A 12,758-nucleotide genomic window follows, 5' to 3' on the forward strand; every position below is an offset into this window, starting at 1 on the left:
ACTCGAGCAATTAGAATGTAGACTGGGACATCTGGAGGACCAGGGAATCAACACCAACATAGCTGAAAAAAAATCAGATAAAAGAATTAAAAAAAATGAAGAAACCCTAAGAATCATGTGAGACTCTATCAAGAAGGATAACCTGCGGGTGACTGGACTTCCAGAACAGGGAGGAGGGACAGAAAACACAGAGAAAATAGTTGAAGAACTCCTGACAGAAAACTTCCCTGACATCATGAAAGACGAAAGGACATCTATCCAAGATGCTCATCGAACCCCATTTAAGATTGATCCAAAAAGAAAATCACCAAGACATATTATCATCAAACTCGCCAAAACCAAAGATAAACAGAAAATCTTAAAAGCAGCCAGGGAGAAAAGAAAGGTTTCCTTCAAGGGAGAATCAATAAGAATAAGTTCAGACTACTCAGCAGAAACCATGCAGGCAAGAAGGGAATGGGACGACATATACAGAACACTGAAGGAGAAAAACTGCCAGCCAAGGATCATATATCCAGCAAAACTCTCTCTGAAATATGAAGGAGAAATTAAGATATTTACAGATAAACACAAGTTTAGAGAATTTGCAAAAACCAAACCAAAGCTACAAGAAATACTAAAGGATATTGTTTGGTCAGAAAACCAATAATATCAGATACCAGCACAACACAAGGACACAAAACAAATGTCCTGATATCAACTAAAATAGGGAAATCACAAAAACAAACAAATTAAGATTAATTAAAAAAAATACACATAATAGGGAATCATGGAAGTCAATAGGTAAAAGATCACAATAATCAAAAAGAGGGACTAAATACAGGAGGCATTGAACTGCCAGATGGAGAGTGATACAAGGCGATATAGAACAATACAAGTTAGGTTTTTACTTAGGAAAATAGGGGTAAATAATAAGGTAACCACAAAAAGGTATAACAACTCTATAACTCAAGATAAAAGCCAAGAAAAACGTAACGACTCAACTAACACAAAGTCAAACACTATGAAAATGAGGATCTCACAATTTACTAAGAAAAACGTCTCAGCACAAAAAAGTATGTGGAAAAATGAAATTCTCAACAGCACACATAAAAAGGCATCAAAATGACAGCACTAAAAACTTTTTTATCTATAATTACCCTGAATGTAAATGGACTAAATGCACCAATAAAGAGACAGAGAGTCACAGACTGGATAAAGAAACACGATCCATCTATATGCTGCCTATAAGAGACACACTTTAGACTTAGAGACACAAACTAAAACTCAAAGGATGGAAAAAAATATATCAAGCAAACAATAAGCAAAAAAAAAGAGAAGTAACAATATTAATTTCCGACAAAATAGACTTTAGACTTAAATCCACCACAAAGGATAAAGAAGGACACTATATAATGATAAAAGGGACAATTGATCAGGAAGACATAACCATATTAAATATTTATGCACCCAATGACACGGCTGCAAGATACTTAAATCAAATTTTAACAGAACTGAAAAGTGAGATAGATACCTCCACATTTATAGTAGGAGACTTCAACACACCACTTTCGGAGAAGGACAGGACATCCAGTAAGAAGCTCAATAGAGACACGGAAGATCTACTTACAACAATCAACCAACTTGACCTCATTAACTTATACAGAACTCTCCACCCAAACGCTGCAAAGTATACTTTTTTTTCTAGTGCACATGGAACATTCTCTAGAATAGACCACATATTAGGTCATAAAACAAATCTTTGCAGAATCCAAAACATCGGAATATTACAAAGCATCTTCTCAGACCACAAGGCAATAAAACTAGAAATCAATAACAGAAAAACTAGGGAAAAGAAATCAAATACTTGGAAAATGAACAATACCCTCCTGAAAAAAGACTGGGTTATAGAAGACATCAAGGAGGGAATAAGGAAATTCTTAGAAAGCAACAAGAATGAAAATACTTCCTATCAAAACCTCTGGGACACAGCAAAAGCAGTGCTCAGAGGCCAATTTATATCGATAAATGCACACATACAAAAAGAAGAAAGCCAAAATCAGAGAACTGTCCCTACAACTTGAACAAATAGAAAGTGAGCAACAAAAGAACCCATCAGGCACCAGAAGAAAACAAATAATAAAAATTAGAGCTGAACTAAATGAATTAGAGAACAGAAAAACAATTGAAAGAATTAACAAAGCCAAAAGCTGGTTCTTTGAAAAAATTAACAAAATTGATAAACCATTGGCTAGACTGACTAAAGAAAAACAGGAAAGGAAACAGATAACCCGGATAAGAAACGAGAAGGACCACATCACAACAGAACCAAATGAAATTAAAAGAATCATTTCAGATTATTATGAAAAATTGTACTCTAACAAATTTGAAAACCTAGAAGCAATGGATGAATTCCTGGAAAAACACTACCTACCTAAACTAACACATTCAGAAGTAGAACAACTAAATAGACCCATAACAAAAAAAGAGATTGAAACGGTAATCCAAAAACTCCCAACAAAAAAAGCCCTGGCCCGGACGGCTTCACAGCAGAGTTCTACCAAACTTTCAGAGAAGAGTTAACACCACTACTTCTGAAGGTATTCCAAAGCATAGAAAATGATGGAATACTACCCAACTCATTCTATGAAGCCACCATATCCCTGATACCAAAACCAGGTAAAGACATTACAAAAAAAGAAAATTATAGACCTATATCCCTCATGAACATAGATGCAAAAATCCTCAACAAAATTCTAGCCAATAGAATCCAACAACACATCAAAAAAAATAATTCACCCTGATCAAGTGGGATTTATACCAGGTATGCAAGGCTGGTTTAATATCAGAAAAACCATTAATGTAATCCATCACATAAATAAAACAAAAGACAAAAACCACATAATCTTATCAATTGATGCAGAAAAGGCATTTGACAAAGTCCAACACCCATTTATGATAAAAACTTTTACCAAAATAGGAATTGAAGGAAAATTCCTCAACATAATAAAGGGCATTTTTTTTTATGCAAAGCCAACAGCCAATATCACTCTAAATGGAGAGAACCTGAAAGCATTTCCCTTGAGAACGGGAACCAGACAAGGATGCCCCTTATCACCGCTCTTATTCAACATCGTGCTGGAAGTCCTACCAGGGAAATTAGGCTAGACAAAGAAATAAAAGGTATCCGGATTGGCAAGGAAGAAGTAAAGTTATCACTATTTGCAGATGACATGATTATATACACAGAAAACGCTAAGGAATCCTCCAGAAAACTACTGAAACTAATAGAAGAGTTTGGCAGAGTGTCAGGTTATAGAATAAACATACAAAAATCACTTGGATTCCTCTACATCAACAAAAAGAACACCGAAGAGGAAATAACCAAATCAATACCATTCACAGTAGCCCCCAAGAAGATAAGATACTTAGGAATAAATCTTACCAAGGATGTAAAAGACCTGTACAAAGAAAACTACAAAGCTCTACTACAATAAATTCAAAAGGACATACTTAAGTGGAAAAACATACCTTGCTCATGGATAGGAAGACTTAACATAGTAAAAATGTCTATTCTACCAAAAGCCATCTATACATACAATGCACTTCCGATCCAAATTCCAATGTCATTTTTTAAAGTGTTGGAGAAACAAATCACCAACTTCATATGGAAGGGAAAGAAGCCTCGGATAAGTAAAGCATTACTGAAAAAGAAGAAGAAAGTTGGAAGTCTCACTCTACCTGATTTCAGAACCTATTATACAGCCACAGTAGTCAAAACAGCCTGGTACTGGTACAACAACAGGCACATAGACCAATGGAACAGAATTGAGAACCCAGATATAAATCCATCCACGTATGAGCAACTGATATTTGACAAAGGACCAGAGTCAGTTAATTGGGGAAAAGATAGCCTTTTAAACAAATGGTGCTGGCATAACTGGATATCCATTTGCAAAAAAATGAAACAGGACCCATACCTTACACCATGCACAAAAACTAACTCCAAGTGGATCAAAGATCTAAACATAAAGACTAAAACAATAAAGATCATGGAAGAAAAAATAGGATCAACCCTAGGAGCCCTAATACAAGGCATAAACAGAATACGAAACATTACCAAAAATGATGAAGAGAAACCAGATAACTGGGAGCTCCTAAAAATCAAACACCTATGCTCATCTAAAGACTTCACCAAAAGAGTAAAAAGACCACCTACAGACTGGGAAAGAATTTTCAGCTATGACATCTCAGACCAGCGCCTGATCTCTAAAATCTATATGATTCTGTCAAAACTCAACCACAAAAAGACAAACAACCCAATCAAGAAGTGGGCAAAGGATATGAACACACATTTCACTAAAGAAGATATTCAGGCAGCCAACAGATACATGAGAAAATGTTCTCGATCATTAGCCATTAGAGAAATGCAAATTAAAACTACGATGAGATTCCATCTCACACCAACTAGACTGGCATTAATCCAAAAAACACAAAATAATAAATGTTGGAGAGGCTGTGGAGAGATTAGAACTCTTATACACTGCTGGTGGGAATGTAAAATGGTACAACCACTTTGGAAATCTATCTGGCGTTTTCTTCAACAGTTAGAAATAGAACTACCATACAGCCCAGAAATCCCACTCCTCGGAATATACCCTAGAGATACAAGAGCCTTCACACAAACAGATATATGCACACCCATGTTTATTGCAGCACTGTTTACAATAGCAAAAAGTTGGAAGCAACCAAGGTGTCCATCAACGGATGAATGGGTAAATAAATTGTGGTATATTCACACAATGGCATACTACGCATCAGTAAAGAACAGTGACGAATCTCTGAAACATTTCATAAGATGGAGGAACCTGGAAGGCATTATGCTGAGTGAAATTAGTCAGAGGCAAAAGGACAAATATTGTATAAGACCACTATTATAAGATCTTGAGAAATAGTAAACCTGAGAAGAACACATACTTTTGTGGTTACGAGGGGGGGAAGGGGGAGGGGGGGAGAGGGTTTTTTATTGAATAATCAGTAGATAAGAACTGCTTTGGGTGAAGGGAAAGACAACACTCAATACATGGAAGGTCAGCTCAGTTGGACTGGACCAAAAGCAAAGAAGTTTCCGGGATAAAATGTATGCTACAAAGGTCAGCGGAGCAGGGGCGGGGGTCTGGGGAACATGGTTTGCGGGGACTTCTAAGTCAATTGGCAAAATAATTCTATTATGAAATCATTCTGCATCCCACTTTGAAATGTGGCGTCTGGGGTCTTAAATGCTAACAAGCGGCCATCTAAGATGCATCAATTGGTCTCAACCCACCTGGAGCAAAGGAAAATGAAGAACACCAAGGCCACACGACAACTAAGAGCCCAAGAGACAGAAAGGGCCACATGAACCAGAGACCTACATCACCCTGTGACCAGAAGAACTAGTTGGTGCCCGGCCACAATCGATGACTGCCCTGACAGGGAGCACAACAGAGAACCCCTGAGGGAGCAGGAGATCAGTGGGATGCAGACCCCAAATTCTCATAAAAAGACCAAACTTAATGGTCTGACTGACACTAGAGGAATCCCGGCGGCCATGGTCCCCAGACCTTCTGTTGGCACAGGACAGGAACCATCCCCGAAGACAACTCATCAGACATGAAAGGGACTGATCAGCGGGTGGGAGAGAGACGCTGATGAAGAGTGAGCTAATTATATCAGGTGGACAGTAGAGATTGTGTTGGCAACTCTTGTCTGGAGGGGGCATGGGAGGATAGAGAGAGAGGGAAGCCGGCAAAATTCTCACGAAAGGAGAGACTGAAAGGGCTGACTCAAGAGGGGGAGAGCAAGTGGGAGTAGGGAGTGAGATGTATGTAAACTTATATGTGACAGACTGATTGGATTTGTAAACGTTCACTTGAAGCTTAATAAAAGTTAATTAAAAAAAAAAACAAAAACAAATAGAACACCCTGGAATCGCTTTTGTGGTCCAGAATAAGATAACACGCATTAGAACAGAGATTTTCTCGTAAATGTGAATGATTCCCATAGTAGAACAGCTGGGCTCCAGAAATAAAGAAAAAAGTTTTACTATTTCCTGTCAAACGTTGTAATGCTTCTTTTTTGTAAAATTAAAAGATACATACCTGAACTTGCTCACCTTATTCCAGAATATAGAAACTAAACTGTGTGCATTAGGAGTTTTGTTCACTGTCTGATTTACCCCCCAAATGTTAACTGAGCATCTGGTGTGTGGTGGGCGTTAAGCTAGTACTGGAAGTGCTTAAAAAAAAAAAAAGAGAAATACCCCAATCCTCTGGCCATAGAATTTTAGAGTTTAGGAGCAGCCATCAGATAAGGAAGACAGTGGGATACTCTTTAAGACCTAGATAACTAGTAAAAAGGAGTGACAATGGGGGAGGCTGGCGATGAGAGTAGTGGCCCCTGAGGCAGGAGAGACAGATGGTTTGGGGAACTCCACATGACTGAGTGGGGGGTCATTTTAAGTTAGGCTGCATGGGGGCTCGATGAGGCTGTGGGAGGGATGTGCAGGGCCAGATACTCCCACGAGTTATTTCAGCCTCAAGAGGCTGAGCCGAAAATGGAAAGCCGCTCTTCACAGTTACCCTGGGATTGTGGACAAACCAAAGAGAAATCCCCACCTGCGGCAGCACTGGAAGGTGCCGTGTGCTCTTGTCCAGGTGCAATTGAACACATGGTCTGACTGGGTGTGTTATGCACGTGATTTCCAGGAAGTTTCTCAGAGATAGGGAAACACTCCCTTGAGGTGAGGTGTCAGGAAGCCACTGTTAGTAGCCTTTTGCGTTGGGCTGGGGGAGCCAGAGCCCACTCCATTGAAGGGACTTTAGAATTAGGTTATCTCGATTATCCTTTGGCAAACTCCAAGTAAATACTAGACTTTTGGCTGTGGTGATGTGAATGAAAATTGGGGGACTTAGATGAAAGTGCAGCTGGGAGGGTGAAATGCTGGTCCTTGCCACTAATTCTAGGAGCTTTGTGTTGCATTAAACTGGGGCCATTTACCTCACAATCATATTAAATAGCATAATCCCCATTGTGCCCACTCTCCCAAAACAGTTGTTGTAAAACCTAACCGCGTTCCTATGGTTATAATCCCATTTGGGAAGTACGTCAAAGGTACGGTATTAGTGTACGGTGTGTTATAAATCAACCCTCCAGTGGCTCCACTGGAGAAAGATGTGGCAGTCTTCCTCCACAAAGGTTACAGCCTTGGAATCCTGTGGGGCGGTTCTACTGTGTCCTATAGGATTGCTAAGAGTCAGAATCGAACCAATGGCACCGGGGTTTGTGTTTTTGGTTTTCTTGGATTTTTTTGGTGGGGTGTCTTTTTTTTTTTTTAATTAATTTTTATTAAGCTTCAAGTGAACATTTACCATTCCAATCAGTCTGTCACATGTAGGTTTACATACATCTTACTCCCTTCTCCCACTTGCTCTCCCCCTATTGAGTCAGCCCTTTCAGTCTCTCGTTTCGTGCCAATTTTGCCATCTTCCCTCTCTCTCTATCTTCCCATCCCCCCTCCAGTCAAGAGTTGCCAACACACTCTCCAGTGTCCACCTGATTTAATTAGCTCACTCTTCATCAGCATCTCTCTCCCCCCCACTGACCAGTCCTTTTCATGCCTGATGATTTGTCTTCAGGGATGGTTCCTGTCCTGTGCCATCAGAAGTTCTGGGGAGCATTGTCTCTGGGATTCCTCTAGTCGCAGTCATACCATTAGGTATGGTCTTTTCATGAGAATTTGGGGTCTGTATCCCATTGGTCTCCTGCTCCCTCAGGAGTTGTCTGTTGTGCTCCCTGACAGGGCAGACATCGATTGTGGCTGGGTACCAACTAGATCTTCTGGTCTCACGATAATGTAGGTCTCTGGTTCATGTGGCCCTTTCTGTCTCTTGGGTTCTTAGTTGTCGTGTGACCTTGGTGTTCTTCCTTTGCCTTTGCTTCAGGTGGGTTGAGACCAATTGATGTATCTTAGATGGCCGCTTGTTGGCGTTTAGGACCCCAGGCGCCACAATTCAAAGTGGGATGCAGAATGTTTTCATAATAGAATTATTTTGCCCATTGACTTAGAAGTCCCCTCAAACCAAGTTCCCCAGACCCCAGCCCCTGCTCCGCTGACCTCTGAAGCTTTCATTTTATCCCGGAAACCTCTTTGCTTTTAGTCCAGTCCAATTAGGCTAACCTTCCTTGTACTGAGTGTTGTCTTTCCCTTCACCGAAAGCAGTTCTTATCTACTGATTGATCAATAAAAAGCCCTCTCCCTCCCTCCCTCCCTCCCCCCTTTGTAACCACAAAAGTATGTGTTCTTCTCCGTTTTTTCTATTTCTCAAGATCTTATAATAGTGGTCTTATACAATATTTGTCCTTTTGCAACTGACTCATTTCGCTCAGCATAATGCCTTCCAGATTCCTCCATGTTATGAAATGTTTCAGAGATTCGTCACTGTTCTTTATGGATGCATAGTATTCCATTGTGTGAATATACCACAATTTATTTACCCATTCATCCGTTTACGGACATCTTGGTTGCTTCCAGCTTTTTGCTATTGTAAACAGAGCTGCAATAAACATGGGTGTGCATATATCTGTTTGTGTGAAGGCTCTTGTATCTCTAGGGTATATTCCTAGGAGTGGGATTTCTGGGTTGTATGGTAGTTCTATTTCTAACTGTTTAAGATAACGCCAGATGGATTTCTAAAGTGCTTGTACCATTTTACATTCCCACCAGCAGTGTATGAGAGTTCCAATCTCTCCGCAGCCTCTCCAACATTTATTCTTTTGTGTATTTTGGATTAATGCCAGTCTAGTTGGTGTGAGATGGAATCTCATCGTAGTTTTAATTTGCATTTCTCTAATGGCTAATGATCGAGAACATTTTCTCATGTATCTGTTGGCTGCCTGAATATCTTCTTTAGTGAAATGTGTGTTCATATCCTTTGCCCACTTCTTGATTGGGTTGTTTGTCTTTTTGTGGTTGAGTTTTGACAGAATCATGTAGATTTTAGAGATCAGGCGCTGGTCTGAGATGCCATAGCTGAAAATTCTTTCCCAGTCTGTAGGTGGTCTTTTTACTCTTTTGGTGAAGTCCTTAGATGAGCATAGGTGTTTGATTTTTAGGAGCTCCCAGTTATCTGGTTTCGCTTCATCATTTTTGGTAATGTTTTGTATTCTGTTTATGCCCTGTATTAGGGCTCCTAGGGTTGATCCTATTTTTTCTTCCATGATCTTTATTGTTTTAGTCTTTATGTTTAGATCTTTGGTCCACTTGGAGTTAGTTTTTGTGCATGGTGTGAGGTATGGGTCCTGTTTCATTCTTTTGCAAATGGATATCCAGTTATGCCAGCACCATTTGTTAAAAAGACTATCATTTCCCCAATTGACTGACACTGGGCCTTTGTCAAATATCAGCTGCTCATACGTGGATGGATTTATATCTGGGTTCTCAATTCTGTTCCATTGGTCTATGTGCCTGTTGTTGTACCAGTACCAGGCTGTTTTGACTACTGTAGCTGTATAATAGGTTCTGAAATCAGGTAGAGTGAGGCCTCCCACTTTCTTCTTCTTTTTCAGTAATGCTTTGCTTATCCGGGGGTTCTTTGCCTTCCATATGAAATTAGTGATTTGTTTCTCTATCCCCTTAAAATATGACATTGGTATTTGGATCGGAAGTGCGTTCTATGTATAGGTGGCTTTTGGTAGAATAGACATTTTTACTATGTTAAGTCTTCCTATCCATGAGCAGGGTATGTTTTTCCACTTAAGTATGTCCTTTTGAAGTTCTTGTGGTAGAGCTTTGTAGTTTTCTTTGTATAGGTCTTTTACATCCTTGGTAAGATTTATTCCTAAGTATCTTATCTTCTTGGGGGCTACTGTGAATGGTATTGATTTGGTTATTTCCTCTTCGGTGTTCTTTTTGTTGATGTAGAGGAATCCAAGTGATTTTTGTATGTTTATTTTATAACCTGAGACTCTTCCAAACTCTTCTATTAGTTTCAGTAGTTTTCTGGAGGATTCCTTAGGGTTTTCCATGTATACGATCATGTCATCTGCAAATAGTGATAGTTTTACTTCCTCCTTGCCAGTCCGGATACCCTTTATTTCTTTGTCTAGCCTAATTGCCCTGGCTAGGACTTCAAGTACGATGCTGAATAAGAGCGGTGATAAAGGGCATCCTTGTCTGGTTCCCGTTCTCAAGGGAAATGCTTTCAGGTTCTCTCCATTTAGAGTGATATTGGCTGTTGGCTTTGCATAGATGCCCTTTATTATGTTGAGGAATTTTCCTTCAATTCCTATTTTGGTAAGAGTTTTTATCATAAGTGGGTGTTGAACTTTGTCAAATGCCTTTTCTGCATCTATTGATAAGATCATGTGGTTTTTATCTTTTGTTTTATTTATGTGATGGATTACATTAATGGTTTTTCTGATATTAAACCAGCCTTGCATACCTGGTATAAATCCCACTTGATCAGGGTGAATTATTTTTTGATGTGTTGTTGGATTCTATTGGCTAGAATTTTGTTGAGGATTTTTGCATCTATGTTCATGAGGGATATAGGTCTATAATTTTCTTTTTTTGTAATGTCTTTACCTGGTTTTCATATCAGGGAGATGGTAGCTTCATAGAATGAGTTGGGTAGTATTCCGTCTTTTTCTATGCTTTGAAATACCTTCAATAGTAATGGTGTTAAGTCTTCTCTGAAGGTTTGGTAGAACTCTGCAGTGAAGCCGTCTGGGCCAGGACATTTTTTTGTTGGAAGTTTTTGGATTACCGTTTCAATCTCTTTTTTTGTTATGGGTCTATTTAGTTGTTCTACTTCTGAATGTGTTAGTTTAGGTAGGTAGTATTGTTCCAAGAATTTATCCATTTCTTCTAGGTTTTCAAATTTGTTAGAGTACAATTTTACGTAGTAATCTGAAATGATTCTTTTAATTTCATTTGGCTCTGTTGTGATGTGGTCCTTCTCGTTTCTTATTCGGGTTATCTGTTTCCTTTCCTGTTTTTCTTTAGTCAGTCTAGCCAATGGTTTATCAATTTTGTTAATTTTTTCAAAGAACCAGCTTTTGGCTTTGTTAATTCTTTCAATTGTTTTTCTGTTCTCTAATTCATTTAGTTCAGCTCCAATTTTTATTATTTGTTTTCTTCTGGTGCCTGATGGATTCTTTTGTTGCTCACTTTCTATTTGTTCAAGTTGTAGGGACAGTTCTCTGATTTTGGCTCTTTCTTCTTTTTGTATGTGTGCATTTATCGATATAAATTGGCCTCTGAGCACTGCTTTTGCTGTGTCCCAGAGGTTTTGATAGGAAGTATTTTCATTCTCGTTGCTTTCTAAGAATTTCCTTATTCCCTCCTTGATGTCTTCTATAACCCAGTCTTTTTTCAGGAGGGTATTGTTCATTTTCCAAGTATTTGATTTCTTTTCCCTAGTTTTTCTGTTATTGATTTCTAGCTTCATTGCCTTGTGGTCTGAGAAGATGCTTTGTAATATTTCGATGTTTTGGATTCTGCAAAGATTTGTTTTATGACCTAATATGTGGTCTATTCTAGAGAATGTTCCATGTGCACTAGAAAAAAAAGTATATTTTGTAGGAGTTGGATGGAGAGTTCTGTATAAGTCAATGAGGTCAAGTTGGTTGATTGTTGTAAGTAGATCTTCCGTGTCTCTATTGAGCTTCTTACTGGATGTCCTGTCCTTCTCCGAAAGTGGTGTGTTGAAGTCTCCTACTATAAATGTGGAGGTGTCTATCTCACTTTTCAATTCTGTTAAAATTTGATTTATGTATCTTGCAGCCCTGTCATTGGGTGCATAAATATTTAATATGGTTATGTCTTCCTGATCAATTGTCCCTTTTATCATTATATAGTGTCCTTCTTTATCCTTTGTGGTGGATTTAAGTCTAAAGTCTATTTTGTCAGAAATTAATATTGCTACTCCTCTTCTTTTTTGCTTATTGTTTGCTTGATATATTTTTTTCCATCCTGTGAGTTTTAGTTTGTGTCTCTAAGTCTAAGGTGTGTCTCTTGTAGGCAGCATATAGATGGATCGTGTTTCTTTATCTAGTCCGTGACTCTCTGTCTCTTTATTGGTGCATTTAGTCCATTTACATTCAGCGTAATTATAGATAAATAAGTTTTTAGTGCTGTCATTTTGATGCCTTTTCATGTGTGTTGTTGGCCATTTCATTTTTCCACATGCTTTTTTGTGCTGAGACGTTTTTCTTAGTAAATTGTGAGATCCTCATTTTCATAATGTTTAACTTTGTGTTTGTTGAGTCGTTACGTTTTTCTTGGCTTTTATCTTGAGTTATGGAATTGATATTCCTTTTTGTAGTTACCTTATTACTTACCCCTATTTTTCTAAGTAAAAACCTAACTTGTATCCTTCTATATCGCCTTGTATCACTCTCCATCTGGCAGTTCAATGCCTCCTGTATTTAGTCCCTCTTTTTGATTATTGTGATCGTTTATCTATTGATTTCCATGATTTCCTGTTATGTGTATTATTTTGTTTCTTCATTTATTTTTTAGAATTAGTCTTAATTTGTTTGTTTTTGTGCTTTCCCTATTTGAGTTGCATTGATATCAGGACGTTCTGTTTTGTGACCTTGTATTGTGCTGGTACCTGATATTATTGGTCATCAGGCCAAACAATCTCCTTTAGCATTTCTTGCAGTCTTGGTTTAGTTTTTGCAAATTCTCTAAACTTGTGTTTATCTGTAAATATCTTAATTTCTCCTTCATATTT

The sequence above is a fragment of the Elephas maximus genome, chromosome X (genome assembly GCF_024166365.1).
Source record: "Elephas maximus indicus isolate mEleMax1 chromosome X, mEleMax1 primary haplotype, whole genome shotgun sequence".
In the NCBI taxonomy this organism is placed as follows: Eukaryota; Metazoa; Chordata; class Mammalia; order Proboscidea; family Elephantidae; genus Elephas; species Elephas maximus.